General features: G+C 43.1%; 1 protein-coding gene across 1 annotated transcript in view; it reads left to right on the top strand.

Annotated features, from left to right (window-relative positions):
- The window catches only part of SPOCK1 (SPARC (osteonectin), cwcv and kazal like domains proteoglycan 1), a 544,877-nt gene that overhangs the window by 34,687 nt on the left and 485,144 nt on the right, over positions 1–25,046 (top strand). The window lies entirely within an intron of this gene.

The raw sequence follows: 25,046 nt of genomic DNA, 5'->3' as shown, positions 1-25,046 counted from the left end.
TCAAGTATCTACATTTGGAGAAATGTGTTTTTATATTGGTAACTTATATTTTCCTCATGGAAGGAAATATATTTTATGAATATAACCAGAATGAATGGCCTAGGTGCTTAACAGTTGCTTCTTCCCATTCAGCCATGACCCTGGATTCTAGCATCACCTGGTATCACCCTCTTTTCCTTTAGCTTCTGCAGCACTGAGCTCTCATGGTTTTCTGATGTGGCCTCCCTGATATCTCTGGCTCTGGCTTTTTGTCTGGGTCCAGTTCTTCCTCTCAGCCTTTAAATATTAATGATTACCTGGGGGTTTATCCTCAGGCCTCTTCTCACTTTATTAATCTCTCCTGGATCATTTCATTCACTAGCGAAGTTTTTACAACCACATACCTGCTCACCCTCTAAATAGATATCTCCAGCCCAGGTTGGAGGTTCACGACACTGCTCATCCAGTTGCCTAGGCACATCGCCACATGCATGGCCTCTCTGCTCCGGCAGTTTGAACTCAGCATGTGCAAAGCTGAGCTCATCTTCCTCCTGCTTCTTGTCACTGTGAGTGGCATTGCCATCCATGCAGTCACCCAGGTCTGTGGGCTGGTGTTATCCCTGGGTCCTCCATCCCCAAGCCTGGCCATTGTATCTCCAATGCTCTCAAATAAATTTTTCTTCCCTGGCTTCCTGCGAGTCTCTCAAATTAGTACCACCTGCCCTCCACCCCACTTGCTGCACCATCTTTAAGCCACGTGGCTTCCAGCTCCATATTTCTGAAACCCACATCTGATCTTGTCGTGTCCCTGCTTAAAACACCTCAGCGGCTGTCCACTGTCCTCTAGGTAAAGTCCAGATTCTTACTGTGGGCTGTGACACCTCTCTATGATTTGGTTCCTGCTCACCCCTTTAACCTCATTCTTTGCCATTCCCTGAATTGCCCCAGCTCCCAGCCACATCACGCTACTTGTACGTAGTTCCGCAGACCTGCCATGCCACTGCCTGCCAGGGCACCGTGGGCATGCTCTTCCTTTATCCCAGTGGTTCTCAGCTGGAGTTGGTTTTCCCCTCCAGGGGACATTGGGGAATGTCTGACGACATTTGTGTTTGTCATAACAGGAGTTGGTGGGGAGGAGGTTGCTACTGGCATCTGGAGGCCGGGGATACCGCTAAATTTCCGACAATTCACAGGCCAGCCGCACAACAAAGAATTAACTGGCGCCAAGTGCCAATAGTGCCGAAGTTGAGAAACACTGTTATACTGCTTGGTGACTTCTTTTACTTTGTCCCAGGTCAAGCACAGTCCATTCCTGCAGTCTTTGACTAGCTCTGTGACCTTGAGCAAGTGAGCTAACTTCTCTGTGTCTCAATTTCCTCATATATAAAATGCAAGTAATAATAATTCGACCTCATATGTGTGTTGTGAGGATTAAATGAGTGAAGAGTGTTAGGACAGTGTATGGGAGGTAGTTAACTGCTCAATAAATGTTAGTTGCTGATATTATCATTATTATTGTTTGATCTATTCTTTAATTAAAAAAATTGTTTTTTACCTACTCAAGCAGAAATGATCACTCCTTCCTTATATCACACACAGCCTGGGAGCACCATGAGGAAATGATCTGTGACTTTTTTAGCATATCTCAGTGCCTGGCACAGACGAGGCACCTAATAAATGTTTACTGAATGAATGATTTCATTTGCATATATTTTTATATTATAAATTCAGAGTTCTCTGATGCAAATCAACAAAACTTTTAAGCAGGGGCTTAATAAATATTAAGTATTGCCATGAATACTTGATTGTGAACATAACTTTAGTTATGTATTATTAGATAAAATATAGTTCTCTCCTAATATAATTCTTAATTTTCAAACACTTGAGATGTTTTGATGTCAACACTTCATTACAAGTGAATTTTCCCCATGAAGGCTGTGGCTGGGGACACAGTCTCAGAGTGGACCATGAGTCCCTTGAGATCTTGGCAGTTTGCTGGAGGAGGCCCCTGGCATGAGGTTGTCACATGCACATACATGCTCCTTTCCTCAGGGAGGTGGATGAAGACCCAGGTTTTTCCTTCTCACATGGCAGATGTCCACTGGGTGCTGGTGTGCCCCTGCCCCTTGCTGTGATGGGGGGTACTGGGATAGGGGGTTAGAGTTGCCTGGCCGAACTGTATGAATGCTAGGCTCTAGGAGGACTGAGAGGAGGTTCAGAGCTTAAAGACAGTTTTATCACCCTGTGGAGCCCATGTCATGGGAGATCATCTGATTTGACATTAGACAGTCCTCTGGGACTTCTGCTACGGGCAGCACTTCAAGTCAGATATACATTTGTCCTCACGGTTCCCTACCGGGCACATCCTTTCTCAACCTGGGAAGTTCCCACTCCTTCTTCATGGCTCAGTTCAGTGTCCAGTTATTGGTTCAGCCAAATTTTTTGGTGCCTCTACTCTGTGTTAGGCATTCTTATGGGCCCTGGCGAAGCAATAGTGAGCAAAACACTCGAAGTTCCTGGCTTCATACAGCTAATACTCTGGTGGAGGAATTGGGCACTAAGCAAGTGAACACGTAAGATCATTTCAGAGAGTGACAAATACTGTGAAGACAGTGCAACAGGGTGATGTGATGGAGGGTAAGGGGAGGTCCCTTCAGATGGGTGGTCGGGGAAGCCCCTCTGAGAAGGGGACATGGGAGCCAGCCATGGGAGGATGGGGGCAGAGATCTTGCCAAGCAAGTGCAAAGACCTTGAAGCTGGAATGAGCTTGATGTTCTCAGGGAAGCTTTCTCTGTCTCTTCCAGTGAGTTTTTGGTTTGGTATTTGGCTTCCAGTCTGCTTTGTTCATCTCTCTGCAGTATTACTAAGCACGCTGCGTCCTAACATGTGTACATGTTTCTTCCCAGCTCTCATGCTTTGGAGATTCTCTTAACCTTTCAAGAACATTGTAACTGAATGAGAGCAATTAATGGCAACAGCTAACATTTCTTAAGCCCCTGCTTGACAGTGCTAGACACTAAGTGCTTTGCAGGTGTTTTCTCCCTTAATACTCACAGTAGGCCCCTGACATCTGTACTGTTATAAGCCTCATTTTTCAGAGGAAACTGAGGCACCAGCTAAATAACTTGCCCTGGGTCGTATAGCTGGGAGGTGGCCGAGCTGGGGCTCCGAGCCAGGCAGTCTGACCACAAATCTGCCCTCTGAGCAGTGCATCCTGCACTTGCCAGGGCTGCGGCCCACAGGAATCCGTCAGATCCAAGGAGGTTTTTGTCACCTAAGTGTGTGAGCTGGAGCCTTTTCTGCATCTAGCCACAGCGTCCCCAACGACCTGACAGCCTGGAGGTACGGGCCTCTGGCTGCTGCCAGGGGAATAGCAGGCACGGTGGGCATGGCTGTGCCTCTGGGCCTCTCCGTGTTGTGGTTGTTGAGGAGAAATGAGCGTTCGAGAAAAAAATTGGAGGAAGTTATGAAACAGCAAATCCCAGCAAGTGGGAGACAGGAGAAAATGAATACGTCTGTGAGGACTCAGGGGCGGTCCAGGTGGGAGGCGCCCGGTGCTGGCCCAGGGGACCGAGATCGGGGCCCTGCGGGACCGTCCCAGGTGCTCTCACGCCCACCATCGGGGAGGAGTGCGGGCCAGGTGGGGAGTTAATCCGGCAGCAGGCACAGGGTCTTGCCCCTTGTTCTGCCTCCTGTCTAGGACTCAGGTACGTCTCCTGTCTGGCTGAGCCGCAGCGTCTTCATCTGTAAGATGCCAATGATGCTAACGATGGCCTCGCGGGGAGTTTGAGAATCACAAGAGATGGTGGGATGTGAAAGTGCTTTGTGAGTGATCCCATGCTACAGAAATGACAGAAGTTTTTATTATTCGATCATAGAGAGGTTTGCTGGAAGGTATTTCTGAATTATCTGAAGGTTTCATTTATTTTTTCTCCACCTTGTTAGTCCAGTAGTTGAGACTTGGCTGCATTTTGCTGTTTCCAGGTTAGGATGAAATTTTCTTAAAAGGCAGCTCTGCTTTTCATAAAGCCTCATTAGAGCCCAGACGCAGGAGCAGAACAAGGTGTGGGCCCGGGACCCTGCCGGGACTCAGGGCCTAAGCCTTCCAGACTCTCTCCCTTCAATCGCGGTGGAATGCCAGCCTTCTTACCCCTCTCCCTGCCCTTAACTCCACAGTTAGGGGAGTTTTATTACTGACAATGATGGCATTTCAAGGGGCTGCCCCACAAGCCGCTTTCTTAATGAAGACATTTCTGGAAGTTTCTTTCTTTTTTTTTTTCACTGACCGCGTGTTCAGCACGTTCCCATTGCTTTCCCCCCATTTGATGCGAACACATATAATATGCAGCTGCCGACATTTTGGATGCAGATGGTTTAAAAGAAACTCTAGAGCTCTAGTCTCTTTAAGATCTGCCTGAGCATCACATTCTCAGACCAGATTTTCATCCATGACCCTTCAGGGAGGTGAAGGGTCATGGATCTCCCAAGACATGGATTGATTGATTAACTTTTTCACTTATTTGACAAATATTTATTGAGCACTAATATGGGCCAGGGACTTTTATAGACACTGGGGAGGCAGAATTGGGCAAGAGTGAAAAAGCCCCTGCTCGTCTAGGTTTCAAATTCTACTAGGAACACAGACAACACACCAGACATTTAGGTAAGTTAGGATTTCTGATAGAGCTGAGTGCAATTCCGAAGCCATCACAGGGTGATGAGATAGGTGTGCTGGTGTGGAATACTTCTGTGGACACAAAACTTAAATGAGAGTGGTCAGGAAGGTCTCACTGAAGAAATGAAAGTCGGGTGGAGGCGGCTGGGTTAAATCTGGGGAAACGCGTTCTAGGTGGAGGGAACAGCAAGTGCGGAGGCCCAGAGGTGGGAATGAACTTGCCTGTTTGAGGAACAGAAAGTGGTGCGTCTGGAGTATGTTCAGTGAGCAGCAGTGTGGCAGAATAGGTAGGCAGGGTTCGGTAGACCGTACAGGGGCTTGTAGACAGTATAAGGATTTAGAGTTTGCTCGAAATTAGAGATCACCTTCTCTACTCTTCAAGTTCAAGAGTCACAGGTAGAACCCCACTGAGTGAACTTGCCTGGAGAGGCTTTGTGACCCTGCATTACCTGCCTGTCTAATGGGGATGGTCAACCATGGTCCTCCCTCTGTGTGCAGGATGTGCCTGGAGCCTGGCCTAAGTCTGTTGGCTGACTGGACAAACTGGCCTTGTCTCCTGTGGGGTTGGGGCACAAGGGGAGGGCCCTAGGCCCTTCTATGTCCCCTAAACTGACTGGTCCTTGCCTTGTTCCTTGACCTAGAAGATTCTGCCTGGGGACCTCACATCCTAGGGGCTTGCTCCCCTGCCAGGAAGATGGTTAAGCTGATGGGACTGATACCGAAACTCAGGTCTGGCTGCTTGACGCTCAAAAGGTAGTACTCGAGAGGCAAGTGTTGGTGGAAGGGAAAGTTCGCTTTATTCCGGAGGCCAGCAATCAGAGGGGGAGGGCAGATTCGCGTCCACAGGCCAACTGCCCACCGCTGATCAGTGGGCAAGAGCTTTTAAGGGGGAGTCTCGGGGGTGTATTGGTGGAGGGGAGGGGGCTACGTGTAGAGCACCACAGACAGCTCTGACAGTCATCTTGAAATTGGGCATGCAGTGGTCTGATCTGCATCATCTTGATTGTTTTAAGTACAGTTAATCTTCAGTTCCAGGGTTCATTTGTTCCCATTTCTTTGAGGCCTCTTCTCGGACTTGTAGCAGCTTATGTCATGGCTACAGTCTGGTCATCATGTAGTTAATGCCTTCCACCTGGTGGGAGTTTCAGTATCTAAAAAATAGCTCAAAGGATATGGCTCAGGCTATAATCTATAGCCCTTGAGGAGGAACAGAGATCCTTGGCTTTGTTTAATAACTAAACTATTATTATTTGGTCTTGACTGTTTTCCTTTGCTTCTGCATTTTATCACTTCTCTGATTAAATTTATTCTTTGGCTAAAGTTTTTCTAGTCAAAAGGCAGGTGGAGGACACTGGGGGTGGGGGTCCTTCCTGGGAAGGCCCCATAGGGTCCTGCTCCGTTTCAGGGCAGGAAGGTTCAGAAGAATAATGGTCGGTAACCTCCTCAGCCCTGCAGATGCAGGAGGCAGGCATTCCGGACCTCTGGAGCCTTTCCCTATCCTCCAGCATAGGCTTTCCCCACCCCAGACCATGTTGTGGGCTGCTCCATATCAATCTGCCATATGGTGTTTAAATGTACCTGCTTGGGTGCTTTCACAACCAGCCCACTGTTGATGAATTAAATCCACACTCTCCGCCTGACCTTTAAGGCCCTTTACAGTTTCGTCCTATTTACTGCCCCATCCTTCTCACTCTTCTCCTACACAGATTTGCCCACACCCCAGACTTATTTATTACTTGCGGTCTCTAAACACCACTTGTACTTTCTGGCCTCATGAATTTGTGCAGGCCAAGCCTCTCTCCTAACACACCTTTCTATCATCCTAACACCCCCGGTGCACCGTGAATTTCTAGTTCAAACCTGCCCCTCCAGGAAGCTTCTCCTGATCGCTTTAGTTGATGAAGATCTTTCATGTACCTCTGAACAACTCAAGTGCTTACAGTTTTCAACTGTAATACCTCATGAGGTAGTTACTATTTCTTTGTGTCTCCCCCAATATACCATCAGCTCCTGAAGGAAGCAGGTGCCTTATTGATGATGATGATGATAAAAACCTCAGGGATGGTAAACATCAGTGAACACCCTGGAAACCACATGCACCTCCTTCAGGTCGCGCTGGGAGTCTCTTCCATATGAAACAGTTCAGAGAGAGGGAGCAGCATTGTTTAAATTTCTAGGCAGTCCCGGTCAGCTTTATAGATAGTTTCCAAAAGGAGTCCCTTGCTGAAATCTCTCTCCAGAACTCCAGCTGTGAGGAAAGGTGTTTTATCTCACCATAGCCTTGAATTAGCTTCCATCCCTTGCAGAGTGCAAGGACATCTTACTCTTGGAACCAGCTCTTCACTGATGGAAAAATTCCCTGAAGGCTTGGGGTTGAAGGTGCCCTTTTTAAGAAGTCTGGAGAGGAAGGTCAATTCTAGAGTTGGTTGAGCCTGGTCACAGGGACCGTCTTGTTGCTTCTGGCAATGATTTGATGAATGTTCTTGTCTCAGACCTCTGGGAGCTTCCCCTGCCCTTGAATTCAGTAATGAGTCTTGTTCTCAGGGGACCACGTGACACATACATCCACACCCACTCATCTTGTTCACCCTTTCTGTCCACCGTGCAGTCGCCAACACGCTCACTTGATACAGGGCGTTTAACCTGGGCTGCCTGTTCACGGAGCTGCTTACCCACGCCTAGTTGTGTGTGTGGCTTCAGCGAGGAGTGGCCTGGTGTGGCCAGCATTTGAGGAACACGCACTCTTCCCTCCTTGTGTGTATTCTGTTTCTCTGTTCGTAAACATCGTTTCAAATAGCACAACCAAGTTGGTGGTCTACGCATATGGGCTAAGAAGATAGTAAAACCATCCAAATCAGCTTTCCCTAATGTTCATTTTGGCATAAATGTTTCTAAGTGTTAGAAATAAGTATTTTATATTACTTGGGGGCTAATAGGTATGCTTTTGTCGGTGGTCAAGTATTTCTCTTTTACCCACAGATCGCATGTGTTTCCTCAAAGGTACAATAAGATATACTCAGGAATGTTAGATGTTTTCCTGTCTTTATTGGAAAAAGCTAAAAAAAACCAAGAAATGAAACTCTTACCCCAGGAGAAATTTAGGTGGAGGAAAATCAGATAACTGAATAACAGAAATGTTTCGCAAATTTCATGGCACACAAGTTCTTACTGTAAACACTTGACCGAAGGCCTAGACTCACTGACGTTTTCGGGAAGAATGGCTTATTTTGCAAAGTTAAGGCAGCTAGGGACCAAAGATGTTGCTCCAGGCGATATTTGGTACTTTTCTGGGTTTTTTCTTTTTAACGTTGTTTTTCTTATTATAAAAGTAATAAATATTCACTGTACGAAAGTTAGAAAACAGAGTTATCTCTTGGTTTCTTTCTGAGACTCTCCCAGGGTGGTCGGGATAACCTGATCTTGGAGCCAGTTTTGGCAATGATGACCAATGCTTGTAGCTGCTTCAGGAACATTCTGCTGGCGCAGTGTCTGTGTCTCGAACCTTACAGAAAAGTGTGTTTATTTATATGAGTCCTTTGCCAGGTTCAGCTCACCCGTGTTGTCTTCCCTTTGAAATGTGCTTCTCTGACTCATCAAGGAGATTTCAGCCTAATCCAGAATGAGGAGTCACTGGAACGATGGTGCTTAGTCCTCAAAGGAAGAGTCTTTGTTTAAGAAAGACACCTCAACATTACTCTACGTACCTGCTTGTATTGCCTGGCAATGAACTGACTGCCACTGTTTTATCTTCAGTAACCGCCGAACAGAAGTGAGTCACTTCTGTGGATTTTCTCATTTTGTGTCCTTTGGTTTATCCTCCACACGCAGCTCCCACTTAGTTTTGAACTGAAGGAGATTTATCTCGTTCGAGGAACAGGTTTCTCTTTTTGTTTCTTTGAGATAATTAGCAAAGCCAGCGCACTTTTGTTGAAACATAAGGGACCTGGTAAGTGCTTTGTAAGCTTTGCATCCCCAGTGCCTTTCACACTTTTTAGCACATAGTAGATACTCAAACGTGGCTAGTTGAATTACTGAATCAAACATCAACACATCTTTATTGGTTTATTTCCTTGATATAGGGCTGTCACACTGCGTAACCCCTGGGACATCTTTCACACGCCTTGTCCTGCCTGTGTGGCTGAGTGTAGTAGACCTGTCTAGAAACGATTGTCAATCCAGGGTATTAGATTTGATTAGCTTCTTGATTCTTGGTATCGTTTTAACAATCTCTGTGAGTGGCATTAGGTTGGAATAGTTGGGAACCGCTCAGACTCTCCCACTGTCCCACACTGATATGACCCGTTTGTCTCCTTCAGCCTCGGAACATTGTATTCTGCTCAAGCTCACCCTGCGTGGATAGACTTTATCTAAATTCCAATCCATGCCAGCACTGCTTCCACTTCATACCATTCTGCTCCAACCCATTCATGTCTATTTTCTCTTTGATCTTCCTCTGAAAAATTCATAAGGACCTCTGCAGGTATCTGCTTCTGTGTGGGTTTCTGCTCAGAACCAGCCATATGTGAAACTCCTCCTTGATAGTGAAGTCTCATCTTACCTAGTGATTTCCCCATAGGATGAGTTGCTCTCAAATTTCAGTTTTCTCTCTCCTAGATATCAAGCTAAACTGAAAAGCCCTAGACCATTAAGTGGAATGAGTAGGAGAAGACACTAGTAACTCAACAGCTTGCAGACTTTATTTCAGATTTATTGAACAGTCTCTTGAAACAAAGGTTAATATACCCACTACCAGATGTGTAGTAGTTGGTAGTGTGTTAGCAATGAATTTCTTCTGTAGATGTGAAGCTATCCTACGTGGAAGTAGAATGTTTGGTATAATTATTGTAGTCTCATAGATGAAATAAAATTTATACAGCTTTTCCATTGGATTTAGGTGGCCAGTTATTGTTTGGGTCCACCATCACATCCATGACAGACTTCTGTTGTAGTTCCTATAGATCATCATTGTACTGGCGATGGGTTCTTGCCCCATCATTAGTTGTTTTCTCCTTGAGGACAAGAATAATCTCTTTTTGTATACATTCCCAGTGATGATCATTATGCCAGGACAATTCTGTTCAGTAAGTGTTGATCGATTGAATAAATATATCAAAAGTCTTAAGCTGGCGGGTCAGAACACCCTTGGGTAGTTGGGTATGAAGATACCATCGGGGATCAGGGGTTACTGAGATTCTTTAGCATTCAATACGGTTGGAGAATCCGAGGGAAGGCATGAGGGGCACATTGCCTCTCGATGTATGGAAAGGGGAGAAGAAATCATTATATTAGTAAATAGTAAAAGATGTGTAGGCAGCTACATAAATTGTGATGCATGAGTTATTGGTGATGTTAGTTTCGAGGTACCATAAAATCATAGTTTTCACTCCTGTTAAAATGAGAACTATGAACACTGGCCTGGGCAGGAATCACCAGTGTCTGAGGATTAGAAGAAGCGACCGAGTGAGTGCCAGGGAGCAGTGCAGGTAAGGACTCCGGACAGCTACAGAGGTTTCTCCGGCCCATCCTGTGGCCCTCAATGTGACCAGTATGGCATATTAAATTAGACTGGGAACATAAATTGGTCTCTGAATTCTAAGCCATGAAGAAAGTTGGTGGCTGCCAGGAAGGAATGATCCCATTTTAAGAGCAGATCCTCCGAGCATCTCCGATTTCTGGGGCGGCAGGTACTAGAGCCAAGGAGCAACCTGCTGTTGTGGACCACGTCAACCCACAAACTTGAGAGTGGTTTCTACTGTTCCAGGCCATCTCAGGGTTGTGACTTTGACCACTGTCTCTGTAGCATTGTCTTCATTTAGGAACCACGAAGCAGCCCTTCCTCTCATATACCCTTTTAGGCCAACATGGTCCTGTCTCCTAGGAGACATGCTCAGTATTCTGAGAGCAGCTACCTTTGTTTGATTCAGGCAGCCTGGTGTCTATAGGGCTGCCCTGGAAACAAAACCATCTGTAAGGAAGGATCCTTCCTTCTTGATGAGTTACTGTGGGACTCCGGGCAAGTCCCTTAACCTATTCTGGCCTCACATCCCTCTCAGGTGGAGAAAATAACTTCTGTATTGTCCTTATAATAAGATCCAAATCCTTTGAGGAAATATGCTCTGGAAGATGACAGCGAAGCAGTGTCATCATGATGAAAAATGGGTGTGTTTTCTGGCGTAAGACACAAAATCTGTTGTTAATGCCTCAAAACTTGGCTTCATTTCTCCACAGTTTCTAGCTGAATGAACTCATCAAAGGATTAAGAACTGCATATGAATCTGGAGAAGCTCTTTAAGACAGTGGAGGTCTGGTTTGGTGATACATTTAATTTGGAAAGAAGAGATTGTTTTCTAGTATATTATTTTCTCTGGGTTAAAAAAAGAAATAGATTTATGCTTATCTTCAGGTGCTCCAAATTTTGTGTGACAGCTTTTCAATAAGCTGGTATCTGAAGGCAAAAAACCAACCTCTTTGCATATATATGACTTGACAGCATTCTTGGCCTGGGATTGTAGAAGAGCTGTCATTTATTGGTGTAATTCAGCAATTGTGATGAATTGTTCAAGGGCCTTCATTGTACTTTGCCAAAACAAAATTAAGGGAAAACAACATTCTCATCATGCAAATCATGTAACTTTCATGTTTATTAATTCTTCCATGGAGGAATCAACATCCACTCTTAAATGAGAGTGCTAATCACTGTGAACCCTTCTCAAACATTGCTGGGAGAAATCATTTTGAATTTTTCTAGGGGACTCACCTCATTATCCCAACAAGTTAGATCTCTTTGTGTACCTCTCCCATATCACAGGATTGTGAGGTGTCCTGTGGATTTACAGGCATGTGACATTTGCTTCAGGGTCTACTGGCCATGTGAAAGAGATTTTAAATGCTCTTTCATGTGATTGTTATTAACCCACATCTAAGAAGCAGCTCAGTGACCCTCTGAATGTGTTTTCCACTCTCCTAGGTACTTTGGAGGGTCCTGGTAGTTGAATTCACCTTGGTGATTCCAGTGATGGTGTTCCTATCTCTTGTTGAATTCTCGTGAACACCCATCCAGGCCCAAGTTTTGCTTGTCATATAAGCCAGCCTCAAGTTGTACAGACTGGACCACCCTAAAAGGGACAAATATCCTATTTTATTCTTCACTTTTCTCACCTACTCTATCCTTGAATACAGTGGATGGACTCAGAGATTTTGTTTCTCCTACATTTTCTTTTCCTGATCCCAAATAATATCTGTCTTCTATTACAGCTTGTGACATCCTTATGAACCATAATGTTTACCATTAGGGAACATGGTATATGTTTGCATTAATCCATGCGCAAAGAGCTAAATTTAGCTTGGAGAAGTGAAACCCAGGGGTCATGTTAGAATTCTAAGACCTTGATTTTTCATTTATATTTTCACTCCTCTTCCAACAAAACAGGGCAAAATAAAGCACACAGTGACATCATTATCCCTTGTCAGTCTACTTCCTAATTGCATCACGGTCATGATGTGGATATCTGTGGTGCAGTGGTTAATATTTATTTCTCAGTAACGCTACTCTGAACTGTCCATGGTGCTGATAGGCTTAAAAGAAAGCTCTTCTTGAGCGAGGACAGCCTCAGATGGAATCAAACCTTTTGCTCCTTGCACTTAGAGCTTTAGAGCCCCATGGCTGGGTTTTGCCATACTGAAAGGAGTGGGGAATTGAGGATAATTATTTCACTGGTTTGACCCAAACTAATGGTTTTTTTCTTTGAGTACGTTGATTTTTTGGTTTTAAGTTCTCTTGGTCCTAGATACTGGGAGAGTTTCTCACTTCTGGACTGTCTCTGGTAGGTACAGCTCATGTTTTCATTTTTCCTTTCTTGTAGCTACCCCAGAGGATCACAGAGAGCACACAGGGAATTGACAATTATTTTTAATGAGACGTGTGTGTGAAGCGGCTTCTCATTTTGAATTCCCTGCACTGCTTTTTAGTGGAATCAGGGGGTTTGGGATGTGCTTCTAGCGCTGTTTGCACTGACAGTGAGTTCCATAGTCATTTTCTGGCAGCACCAAATGGGCTTTGGTTTTGAGTTTTATTTCAGGAGCATGTCTTCCTTTCCTAAACAAAACAACTAGTTGTGACATTTGAGGAAAACACAAGCCGTCTAATATTTGTCTTTGGTTTGAATGAAGGTGAAGAACACTGTATGGTGGAAAGGGATTTAAAAAAATTAAATAACCTCCAACTTCTCTTTTCCTAAAAGCCAGATTCATAGGCTTGCAGGTGTCCTCGATTCATAGGCTACTAGTGCCCTAGAAGATTCTCAGGAAACAAGGGAAGGCTTTCTTTTTCACCTACATAGCTGTGCTACGTTGATACCAACACCAGGATCAAAAGTGATATTCAATTATATGTATTTTTTGTAGCTGGCCCCTCACATAGCCAACAGTGCAGTAGAAAAAACAGACATAAGATAAATGTCCATGTACTAAGGATGCCATATAAGCAAAGGGTGAAGCTATATGTTTGCAACTGAAAAGCTAGTCATAACAATACAAATACCACTGTCAGAACTATGTCCTGGGAATTTTTTCCCACTAAGAATTATTATATGAGTGTCAGTTGGAGCATTTAACATTACAATCTCAATTATTATGATGTCTCCTAGACACACCCAAAGTAAAAAGGGGGAGTTCTTCCAAAACTATTATGTTTAAAACCTTGACTCGGATCCATTTTTATTATGTTCTTTAAGTGGCAGTAGGCTGTAGCCAACTCAAATGGAAGAATAGATAATTAAATCACATGGGGTTCAATAAGCCCCACCCTTTCAAAAATGACTGCTTCATAATAACTAGGCAATGCACTCTATTTTTCTTTACTCTGTGTAACGATAAAACAGCAGAAATGGTACAAAAATAAACTTCCTTGGCAAAAGGTTGTCTAATCAGGATACCATTGTAGTGATATGAAAAACACAGCATATAGTGGTGAGATTACTGCAAATATAGATCATTAGATCTTGGTTTATTTTACAAACCACATCTGCAAGTTTCTCTATTAGCTAGTGATCTAAAATAAGCGATTATTATCATGTCTGAAATTATCCTAATCTGTAGAATTAGAAAACATACCATACATATTTACTTAGCTAAAAAGTTATAGGACTAGGCTTCCCTGCTGGCACAGTGGTTGAGAATCCGCCTGCCAATGCAGGGGACACGGGTTCAAGCCCTGGTCTGGGAAGATCCCACATGCCGCGGAGCAACTAGGCCCGTGAGCCACAATTACTGAGCCTGCGCGTCTGGAGTCTGTGCTCCGCAACAAGAGAGGCCGCGATAGTGAGAGGCCCGCGCACCGCGATGAAGAGTGGCCCCCGCTTGCCGCAACTAGAGAAAGCCCTTGCACAGAAACGAAGACCCAGCACAGCCAAAAAAAAAAAAAAAAAAAAAAAAAATTATAGGACTCACTGAAGGAAACTCATATAAATGGATGAAGCAAATCAATGGATTTTGCTGGCAGCATTTCATATAAACCAGAATTAACGTGCTGCAATAGGATTAAGATTTCAAATGGAGGCATGAAGTGTACGTGCAGGGCCAAACACAGCCTGAATGGGCTAAATACATTTTTTATTTCTACGTAGATCAAAGGAAAGAGGTTTTCCAAGATGATGCTTGTTAAGTATTCAAATGAGAACTAGATTTCAGTGGGTGTTGGAAGGAAAGCACATTAGCTGGATTAGTAAAGATCTTTCATATTACTTTGAGGTACATTTCAAGAGTCTGTTTATGCTTAATGTGATTCCCCGGTGTTTAATGTCACGAGAAAAAGGAAGAAGAAAAGGAGATGACAGATGTCCTGCAAAATTGAATACGGTGTAAAGAGTACCGTGATAGCATTGAATTCACCCCTGCTAAGGCTGAAACGTGAGCTTGGGGCAACACTGAAAATGTGTATTATGAGAAGTCACTTTTAAAAAATTCTGCATTGTGCTGGAGTGCTTGGCGTAAGCAGAGATGGAGTGGTTCAAGCATGGGTTCTGATCGCAGGGTGCATACAGTATAGTAAGGACGGTATGTAGATCAGAAAGAGGGTGCTGTTCTCTTGTAGAATAAGGATCAAGGAGGGAGAGGAGACCTTGCCCCTAGCCTGTGGCTTTCCTAAAATGTTGCAGAGTCCTGGTTAGGGTGGGTCTGTTGCTAGTCTGGGCCAGGGATGGGGTTGCCAGTAGCTTCAGAACCACAGAACTGCTGCGCTGGGAGAGAGCGAGGCACTGGGCAGGAGATGTTGTGGCTACTCCTGCCTGGGTGAGGTCCATCTGGCATGGGCGGGAAGGGTGGTTGAGTGAGAGAAGAGCCTGGAGGAGAGGGGAGGAGTTGGGAGGGTACTTTAATAATCCAGGTGAAAGAGAGAGCAGTAGAGCAACCATAATGGGGATGGAGAGGAAGATGTAGATGCAAGGCTGGAGCAGAACTGACAGTACCTGGCAGCTTTCATTGTTGCAGGGGGTGGGGGGTGGTGCTGGTGGGGGTGGCAGGGCTTGTGGCTGCAGAGTGTCTATGATTTTCAGGCCAGGCTGTGGGGAAGAGAGTGGTGCCATTATCATGAACAGGAGAGTAGGTTTGGGAGAAAAGGTAAATGCTGTGAAGATGGAGCTCAAGACTGGACTCAAAGCATGGGCTTTGTGCGAATGCACAGGTGCTCACCCATGAAGTCGGCCCTGATAGAACCAGAGGTACTGAAATGCACGTGCACCCCACGCTCGTCCTGGGCACCTGCCCGCCTGCCTGGGAATGTCCGGTAAGGGGACAGAGCAGGATTGTGTGCACTGGTGCGGGATGCCGCGGGGCTGCAACTGTGGCTGAGAAGGACAAGAATCACAGGCATCGCTGAGTGGAACGGAACCCATTCTATCCCAGTCATTGGTGATAAGCTCATTATCGGATGTGATTAATTCCTCAGAATAGGTGGGGACCCAGAAGTCCTCTGACATTTGTCTCAGTTGAAATTTGAATGAAAACTATGAAAGCTGAAGAGCTTTTAGAAGGTTCCCCATCTTTTTTGCCCTTTCTCCACACCAGCATCTCACACTCTCATGTGTATTGCCTGAAGGTTCTCTGGGCATTTTTGTGTTGAGGAAAGAAGATACTAACCTTTTTTTCTGGATATCTACCGAATTTGTGTCAGACACACTCTTCTAGAAAGCGTTTATGAATGCTACCTTATTTAATATTTTTTCCCCTTGATGCCTTTTTTAAAAAATTATTTTTTATACAGCAGGTTCTTATTAGTTATCTGTTTTATACATATTACTGTATATATGTCAATCCCAATCTCCCAGTTCATCCCACCACCACCACCCCCACTTTCCCCCCTTGGTGTCCATACATTTGTTCTCTACATCTGTGTCTCAATTGCTGCCCTGCAAACCAGTTCATCTGTGCCGTTTTTCTAGATTGCACATATATGCGTTAATATACGATATTTGTTTTCCTCTTTCTGACTTACTTCACTCTGTATGACAGTCTCTAGCTCCATCCGCATCTCTTCAAATGACCCAATTTCGTTCCTTTTTATGGCTGAGTAATATTCCATTGTATATATGCACCACATCTTTATCCATTCATCTGTCGATGGACACCTAGGTTGCTTCCATGTCCTGGCTATTGTAAATAGTGCTGCAAGGAACATTGTGGTACATGTGTCTTTTTGAATTATGGTTTTCTCAGGGTATATGCCCAGTAGTGGGATTGCTGGGTCATATGGTAATTCTATTTTTAGTTTTTTAAGGAACCTCCATACTGTTCTCCGTAGTGACTATATCAATTTACATTCCCAGCAACAGTGCAAGAGTGTTCCCTTTTCTCCACACCCTCTCCAGCATTTGTTGTTTGTAGATTTTCTGATGATGCCCATTCTAACTGGTGTGAGGTGATACCTCATTGTAGTTTTGATTTGCATTTCTCTAATAGTTAGTGATGTTGAGCAGCTTTTCATGTGCTTCTTGGCCATCTGTATGTCTTCTTTGGAGAAATGTCTATTTAGGTCCTTTGCCCATTTTTGGATTGGGCTGTTTGTTTTTTTTAATATTGAGCTGCATGAGCTGTTCATATATTTTGGAGATTAATCCTTTGTCAGTTGCTTCATTTGCAAATATTTTCTCCCATTCTGAGGGATGTCTTTTCGTCTTGTTTGTAGTTTCCTTTGCTGTGCAAAAGCTTTGAAGGTTCATTAGGTCCCATTTGTTTATTTTTGTTTTCATTTCCATTACTCCAGGAGGTGGGTCAAAAAAGATCTTGCTGTGATTTATGTCAAAGAGTGTTCTTCCTATGTTTTCCTCTAAGAGTTTTATAGTGTCTGACCTTACATTTAGGTCTTTAATCCATTCTGAGTTTATTTTTGTGTATGGTGTTAGGGAGTGTTCTAATTTCATTCTTTTACATGTAGCTGTCCAGTTTTCCCAGCACCACTTACTGAAGACACTGTCTTTTCTCCATTGTATATCCTTGCCTCCTTTGTCATAGATTCATTGACCATAGGTGCATGGGTTTATTTCCGGACTTGCTATCCTGTTCTGTTGATCTGTATTTCTTTTTTTGTGCCAGTATCATATTGTCTTGATTACCGTAGCTTTGTAGTATGGTCTGAAGTCAGGGAGTCTGATTCCTCCAGCTCCGTTTTTTTCCCTCAAGAGTGTTTTGGCTATTTGGGGTCCCTTGTGTTTCCACACAAATTTTAAGATTTTTTGTTCTAGTTCTGTAAAAACTACCATTGGTAATTTGATAGGGATTGCATTAAATCTGTAGATTGCTTTGGGTAGTATAGTCATTTTCACAATATTGATTCTTCCAATCCAAGAACATGGTATATCTCACCATCTGTTTGTGTCATCTTTGATTTCTTTCATCAGTGTCTTGTAGTTCTCTGAGTACAGGCCTTTTACCTCCTTAGGCAACTTTATTCCTAGGTATTTTATTCTTTTTGTTACAGTGGTGAATGAGATTGTTTCTCTAATTTCTCTTTCTGATATTTTGTTGTTAGTGTATAGGAATGCAAGAGATTTCTGTGCATTAATTTTGTATCCTGCAACTTTACCAAAGTCATTGATTAGCTCTAGTAGTTTTCTGGTGGCATCTTTAGGATTATCTATGCATAGTATCATGTCATCTGCAAACAGTGACAGTTTCACTTCTTCTTTTCCAATTTGGATTCCTCTTATTTCTTTTTCTTCTCTGATTGATAGGACTTCCAAAACTATGTTGAATAATAGTGGCGAGAGTGGACATCCTTGTCTTTTCCTGATCTTAGAGGAAATGCTTTCAGTTTTTCACCATTGAGAATGATGTTGGCTGTGGGTTTGTCGTATATGGCCTTTATTATGTTGAGGCAGTTTCCCTCTATGCCCACTTTCTGGAGAGTTTTTAACATAAATGGGTGTTGAATTTTGTCAAAAGCTTTTTCTGCGTCTATTGAGATGATCATACAGATTTTTTTCTTCAGTTTGTTAATATGGTGTATCACATTGATTGATTTGCATATATTGAAGAATCCTTGCATCTCTGGGATGAATCCCACTTGATCATGGTGTATGATCCTTTTTAATGTGTTTTTGGATTCTGTTTGCTAGTATTTTGTTGAGGATTTTTGCATCTATATTCATCAGTGATATTGGTCTGTAATTTTCTTTTTTTGTAGTATCTTTGTCAGGTTTTGGTATCAGGGTGATGGTGGCCTCGTAGAATGAGTTTGGGAGTGTTCCTTCCTCTGCACTATTTTGGGAGAGTTTGAGAAGTATGGGTGTTAGCTTTTCTCTAAATGTTTGATAGAATTCACCCGTGAAGCCATCTGGTCCTGGACTTTTGTTTGTTAGAAGATTTTTAATCACAGTTTCAATTTCATTACTTGTGATTGGTCTGTTAATGTTTTCTATTTCTTTGTGGTTCAGTCTTGGAAGGTTATACCTTTCTAAGAATTTGTCCATTTCTTCCAGGTTGTCCACTTTATTGGCGTGGAGTTGCTTGGGTTAGTCTCTTATGATGCTTTGTATTTCTGTGGTGTCCATTGTAACTTCTCCTTTTTCATTTCAAATTTTATTGATTTGAGTCATCTCCCTCTTTTTCTTGAGGAGTCTGGCTAAGGGCTTTTCAATTTTGTTTACCTTCTCAAAGAACCAGATTTTTGTTTTATTGATCTTTGCTATTGTTTTCTTTGTTTCTATTTCATTTATTTCTGCTCTGATCTTTATGATTTCTTTCCTTCTGCTAACTTTGGGTTTTGTTTATTCTTCTTTCGCTAATTCCTTTAGGTGTAAGGTTAGATGATTTGAGTATTTTCTTGTTTCTTGAGGTAGGCTTGTATTGCTATAAACTTCCCTCTTAGAACTGCTTTTGCTGCCTCCCATAGGTTTTATTTATTTATTTATTTTTATTTATTTATTTTTTTAAGCTGAAATCTTGAGTGTTACATCTGTTTTTTTTTTTTTAAACTTTGGGTTTATTTATTTATTTATTTATTTATTTATTTATTTATGGCTGTGTTGGGTCTTCGTTTCTGTGCGAGGGCTTTCTCTAGTTGCGGCAAGTGGGGGCCACTCTTCATCGCGGTGCGCAGGCCTCTCATTATCGCGGCCTCTCTTTTTGCGGAGCACGGGCTCCAGACGCGCAGGCTCAGTAATTGTGGCTCACGGGACTAGTCGCTCCGCGGCATGTGGGATCTTCCCAGACCAGGGCTCGAACCCGTGTCCCCTGCATTGGCAGGCAGATTCTCAACCACTGCGCCACCAGGGAAGCCCCATAGGTTTTATATTGTTGTGTTTTCGTTGTCATTTGTCTCTAGGTATTTTTTGATTTCCTCTTTGATTTCTTCAGTGATCTCTTGGTTATTTAGTAATGTATTGTTTAGCCTCCATGTGTTTGTGTTTTTTACGTTTTTTCCCCTTATAATTTATTTCTAATCTCATAGCTTTGTGGTCTGAAAAGATGCTTGATATGATCTCAGTTTTCTTAAATTTACTGAGGCTTGATTTGTGACCCAAGATGTGATCTGTCCTGGAGAATGTTCCATGTGCACTTGAGAAGAAAGTGTATTCTGCTGTTTTTGGATGGAAAGTCTTATATCAATTAAATCTATCTGGTCTATTGTGTTATTTAAAACTTGTGTTTCCTTATTAACTTTCTGCCTGGATGATCTGTCCATTGGTGTAAGTGAGGTGTTAAAGTCCCCTACTAATAGCGTGTTTCTGTCGTTTCTTCTTTTATAGCTGTTAGCATTTGCCTTATGTATTGAGGTGCTCCTGTGTTGGGTGCATATGTATTTATAATTGTTATATCTTCTTCTTGGATTGATCCCTGGATCATTATGTAGTGTCCTTCCTTGTCTCTTGTAACATTCTTTATTTTAAAGTCTATTTTATGTGATATGAGAATTGCTACTCCAGCTTTCTTTTGATTTCCATTTGCGTGGAATATCTTTTTCCCTCCCCTCACTTTCAGTTTGTATGTGTCCCTAAGTCTGAAGTGGGTCTCTTGTAGACAGCATATATATGAGTCTTGTTTTTGTATCCGTGCAGCAAGCCTGTGTCTTTTGGTTGGAGCACTTAATCCATTCATGTTTAAGGTAATTATCGATATGTATGTTCCTATTACCGTTTTCTTAATTGTTTGAGTTTGTTTTTGTAGGTCCTTTTCTTCTCTTGTGTGTCCCACTTAGAGAGGTTTCTTTGGCATTTGTTGTAAAGCTGGTTTTGTGGTGCTGAATTCTCTTAGCTTTTGCTTGTCTGTAAAGCTTTTGATTTCTCCGTCGAATCTGAATGAGATCTTTCCTGTAGAGTAATTTGGTTGTAGGTTCTTCCCTTTTATCACTTTAAGTATATTGTGCCACTCCCTTCTGGGTTGTAGAGTTTCTGCTGAGAAATCAGCTGTTAACCTTATGGGAATTCCCTTGTATGTTATTTGTCATTTTTCCCTTGCTGCTTTCAATAATTTTTGTTTGTCTTTAATTTTTGTCAATTTGATCACTGTGTGTCTCGGTGTGTTTCTCCTTGGGTTTATCCTGCCTGGGACTCTCTGCGCTTCCTGAACTTGGGTGGGTATTTCCTTTCCCATATTAGGGAGGTTTTCGAGTATAATCTCTTCGGATATTTTCTTGGGTCCTTTCTGTCTTCTCCTTCTGGGACCCCTTTCATGCAAATGTTGGTGCGTTTAATGTTGTCCCAGAGGTCTCTTAGGCTGTCTTCATTTCTTTTCATTCTTTTTTCTTTACTCTGTTCCATGGCAGTGAATTCCACCGTTCTGTCTTCCAGTCACTTATCCGTTTTTCTGCCTCAGTTATTCTACTATTTTTTTTTAAAGTATTTATTTATTTATTTATGGCTGTGTTGGGTCTTTGTTTCTGTGCGAGGGCTTTCTCTAGTTGTGGCAAGCGGGGGCCCCTCTTCATTGCGGTGCGCGGGCCTCTCACTATCGCGGCCTCTCTTGCTGCGGAGCACAGGCTCCAGACGCGCAGGCTCAGTAATTGTGGCTCACGGGCCCAGCTGTTCCGCGGCACGTGGGATCTTCCCAGACCAGGGCTTGAACCCATGTCCCCTGCATTGGCAGGCAGATTCTCAACCACTGCGCCACCAGGGAAGCCCTATTCTACTATTGATTCCTTCTAGTGTATTTTTCATTTCAGTTATTGTATTGTTCATCTCCGTTTGTTCTTTAAATCCTGTAGGTGTTTGTTCATTAATTCTTCTAGGTGTTTGTTAAATATTTCTTGCACCTTCTTGATCTTTGCCTCCATACTTTTTCCGAGGTCCTGGATCATCTTCACTATCATTATTCGGAAATCTCTTTCTGGAAGTTTGCCTGTCTCCATTCATCTAGTTATTTTTCTGGGATTTTATCTTGGTCCTTCATCTGGTACATAGTCCTCTGCCTTTTCATTTTGTCTATCTTTCTTTGTAATTTTTTGATATGGCTATTCTTACCGTATTTTACAGATAAAACTGAGATTTAGAGAGGCAAGAGTGTCTAAAACCTCACAGCTCCCAGTTGGCAAGATCCGTCTCTCCTTGTGTTGCTGCCCTCCTTTCCTGGTCATGAAAACACACATAGGCTGCTCAAGATTTTTTAAAAAGTTGTGGCAGAACTAACGTTAAAACTGTTTTCTGAGGGAATCAACTGGAATTTGGATGCAGGGCCTAGAGAGAGGAGAGGCTGAGTATGTTCTGGGGTGAAAATTGTTGTCAGGTGGCGTCACCTCTGACACAGGAGGCCTGTGGTCTGCCGGAGGACACGGCTCTTTTTTTGTCTCACTGGGCAGAAGTGTTTGGCCCTTGGGTCAGTTGAAGAGAAATCATCTTCCAGCGTGTGGATTGTGACCAGCCAGGAGGCTGTAGGGAGCATCAGGACAACGGGTCCTCCAGACACCCTGGAGGCCCAGACAAGGATTTTTCCTGGCTTCTTGGCTGCTCCAGTGCCTGGGAGCAGGGCCCGAGGGAGGGAGATCGTTGGGAGCTTGTGGAGAAGAAATCAGCACTTGAGTAGAAATGGCTTGGTGCCCAACTGACAACTCGGGATATCAGCTCTCACCTCCCTTGGTGCCCAACTGACAACTTAGGGGATATCAGCTCTCAGGCCAAATTGCTGCTGCACATCAGACCTTCCTCCTGAGGGCACGGCTTTCCCAAAGAGGGACCCTGCCTAGAGCTGAAGCAGGAACACTGGGAGGGGGTGGAAAGCAGAGCAGCTGCCAAACGCTGGGTGTGTTTGTACAAAGTGTCTGCTAAATCTATGAATGTCAGAACAACAGAGAACCTGATTGTTTTCGAATCTGAAATCCATCATTGAATTAATTCTAAATTAGTGGTTCACATTGACTGATAGGAAAAATAGGTCCTTCAGTGTACGGCTGTTTGAAAACTTAAGGTTCAAGGATATCTCACTAGGAAAATTTAAAAACATGTCTGATTTTTTTCACTCGCACATTAACTTAGCTGTATTTGGATTCTCTGGGGTGACTGTGCCTGGTGGAAAGGGGTGTGCAGACTCCCAGCTCCACTGACCCAGGTGTGGAGGAGCTCAGGTGGCCTCTGCAGGGGTTCAGGGATCACAGGCTGCACTTCACAGTGGGATTCATCTGTCCAATTTTCCTCATCCCAGGGGACCTGAAGAAACTGCCAGGTTTCTAATCAAATGAGGTTTGGACGGTGCCTCGCTCTCAGGGTGAGCGCCTCTCCATAGCACAAACGTGAGGTCAGGTGAGGTTCTGATTGTGATGCCAGTGAGCTTGTATTTATTTTTTCAGTACTAGTGCTTAAACCCTACTTGATGTGAGAGACTGAAGGTGAATATTAAGGAAAACCAGGCATTAGGCCCTTGGCCTTTGAAAAGAGCCAGATGATGTCATATACCTCAGAGTTATTAATGTTTCTGGCTGGCCTTACAGAGGTGGGTTAAGTTTATTTAGGAATTTTTTGCAGGCCTAGATGGAACGCTCATCATTTCTCGTACAGGTATGGGTGAAAGACGTCTGACCTGGTGGATAAGGGTGGTGCAGGGAGGCATTTCCCACCCCTGGACCTCAGATCCCTGGCTGGGGTGGTGGCTGTCGTGGTAGTGGTGTGTATCATCTGTGGGGTGGTTTCAAGTCTGTGACCCCTTATGCCTGCCAAGCTTTGCTTATATTATTTGTATATATTAGAGGATGCCATTGATGTAATACAAAACCAATTAATTTTAAACATCTCTGAATTACTAGTAGCTTTTTGTTACTGTGTACTTTTTTAAAAGTTTTTTTTTTTTTATGTTTAAATGCGTCTCCGTTGACTGAAACAAATACACAACCTAAAACTTGAGAGTTACATTTTATTCAGCAGACAAAACTGAGGACTTAAGCCTGGGACACAGCATCTCAGCTAACTCTGAGAGACTGCCCTGAAGAGGTAAGGGAGGGAGCCAGGATATATAAGAGTTTCTGCAACAAAGACCAGGTAGTTGGAACATCAAAAGATTACTGTTAATTAAGGAAAACTAAATATCTCAAGTTAAGGAATTTAGTGCTTTTCTTTTGAACATTGGGGTGCATTTATTTATTTATTTTTTATTTTTTAACATCTTTATTGGAGTATAATTGCTTTACATTTTTGTGTTAGCTTCTGCTGTATAACAAAGTGAATCAGCTATATGTATACATATATCCCCATATCCCCTCCCTCTTGCATCTCCCTCCCACCCTCCCTATCCCACCCCTCCCAAACAGCATAGGGCTGATCTCCGTATGCGATGTAGCTGCTTCCCAGTTGCTACGGATTTTACATTTGGCAGTGTATGTATGTCAATGCTACTCTCTCACTTCGTCCAAGCGTACCGTTCCCTCTCCCCATGTCCTCAAGTCCATTCTCTACGCCTGTGTCTTTATTCCTGTCATGCCCCTAGGTTCTTCAGAACCATATTTATTTTTTTTAAGATTCCGTGTATATGTGTTAGCATACAGTATTTGTTTTTCTCTTTCTGACTTACTTCACTCTGTATGACAGTCTCTAGGTCCATCCACCTCACTACACATAACTCAATTTCGTTTTTTTTATGGCTGAGTAATATTCCACTGTATATATGTGCAACATCTTCTTTGTCCATTCATTTCTCAGTGGACATTTAGGTTGCTTCCATGTCCTGGCTATTGTAAATAGAGCTACAGTTAACATTGTGGTACATGACTCTGTTTGAATTATGGTTTTCTCAGGGTGTATGCCTAGTAGTGGTATTGCTGGGTTGTATGGCAGTTCTTATTTTAGTTCTTTAAGGAAGCTCCATACTGTTCTCCATAGTGGCTGTATCGATTTACATTCCCAGCAACAGTGCAAGAGGGTTCCCTTTTCTCCACACCCTCTCCAGCATTTATTGTTTGTAGATTTTTTGATAATGGCCATTCTGACTGGTGTGAGGTGATACCTCATTGTAGTTTTGATTTGCATTTCTCTATTGATTAGTGATGTTGAGCATCCTTTCATGTGTTTGTTGGCAATCTGTATATCTTCTTTGGAGAAATGTCTATTTATGTCTTCTGCCCATTTTTGGATTAGGTTGTTTGTGTTTTGGATATTGAGCTGCATGAGCTGCTTGTATATTTTGGAAATTAATCCTTTGTCAGTTGCTTCATTTGCAAATATTTTCTCCCATTCTGAGGGTTGTCTTTTCGTCTTGTCTATAGTTTCCTTTGCTGTGCAAAAGCTTTTAAGTTTCATTAGGTCCCAATTGTTTATTTCTTTTTTTGTTTCCATTACTCTATGAGGTGGGTCAAAATGGACCTTGCTATGATTTATGTCATAGAGTGTTCTGCCTATGGTTTCCTCTGAGAGTTTTATAGTGTCTGGCCTTACATTTAGGTCTTTAATCCATTTTGAGTTTATTTGTGTATGGTGTTAGGGAG

The sequence above is a fragment of the Eschrichtius robustus genome, chromosome 2 (genome assembly GCF_028021215.1).
Source record: "Eschrichtius robustus isolate mEscRob2 chromosome 2, mEscRob2.pri, whole genome shotgun sequence".
Taxonomy (NCBI): domain Eukaryota; kingdom Metazoa; phylum Chordata; class Mammalia; order Artiodactyla; family Eschrichtiidae; genus Eschrichtius; species Eschrichtius robustus.
The sequence above is the reverse complement of the archived record's forward strand: the minus strand, read 5'-3'. Positions and strand labels throughout refer to the sequence as shown.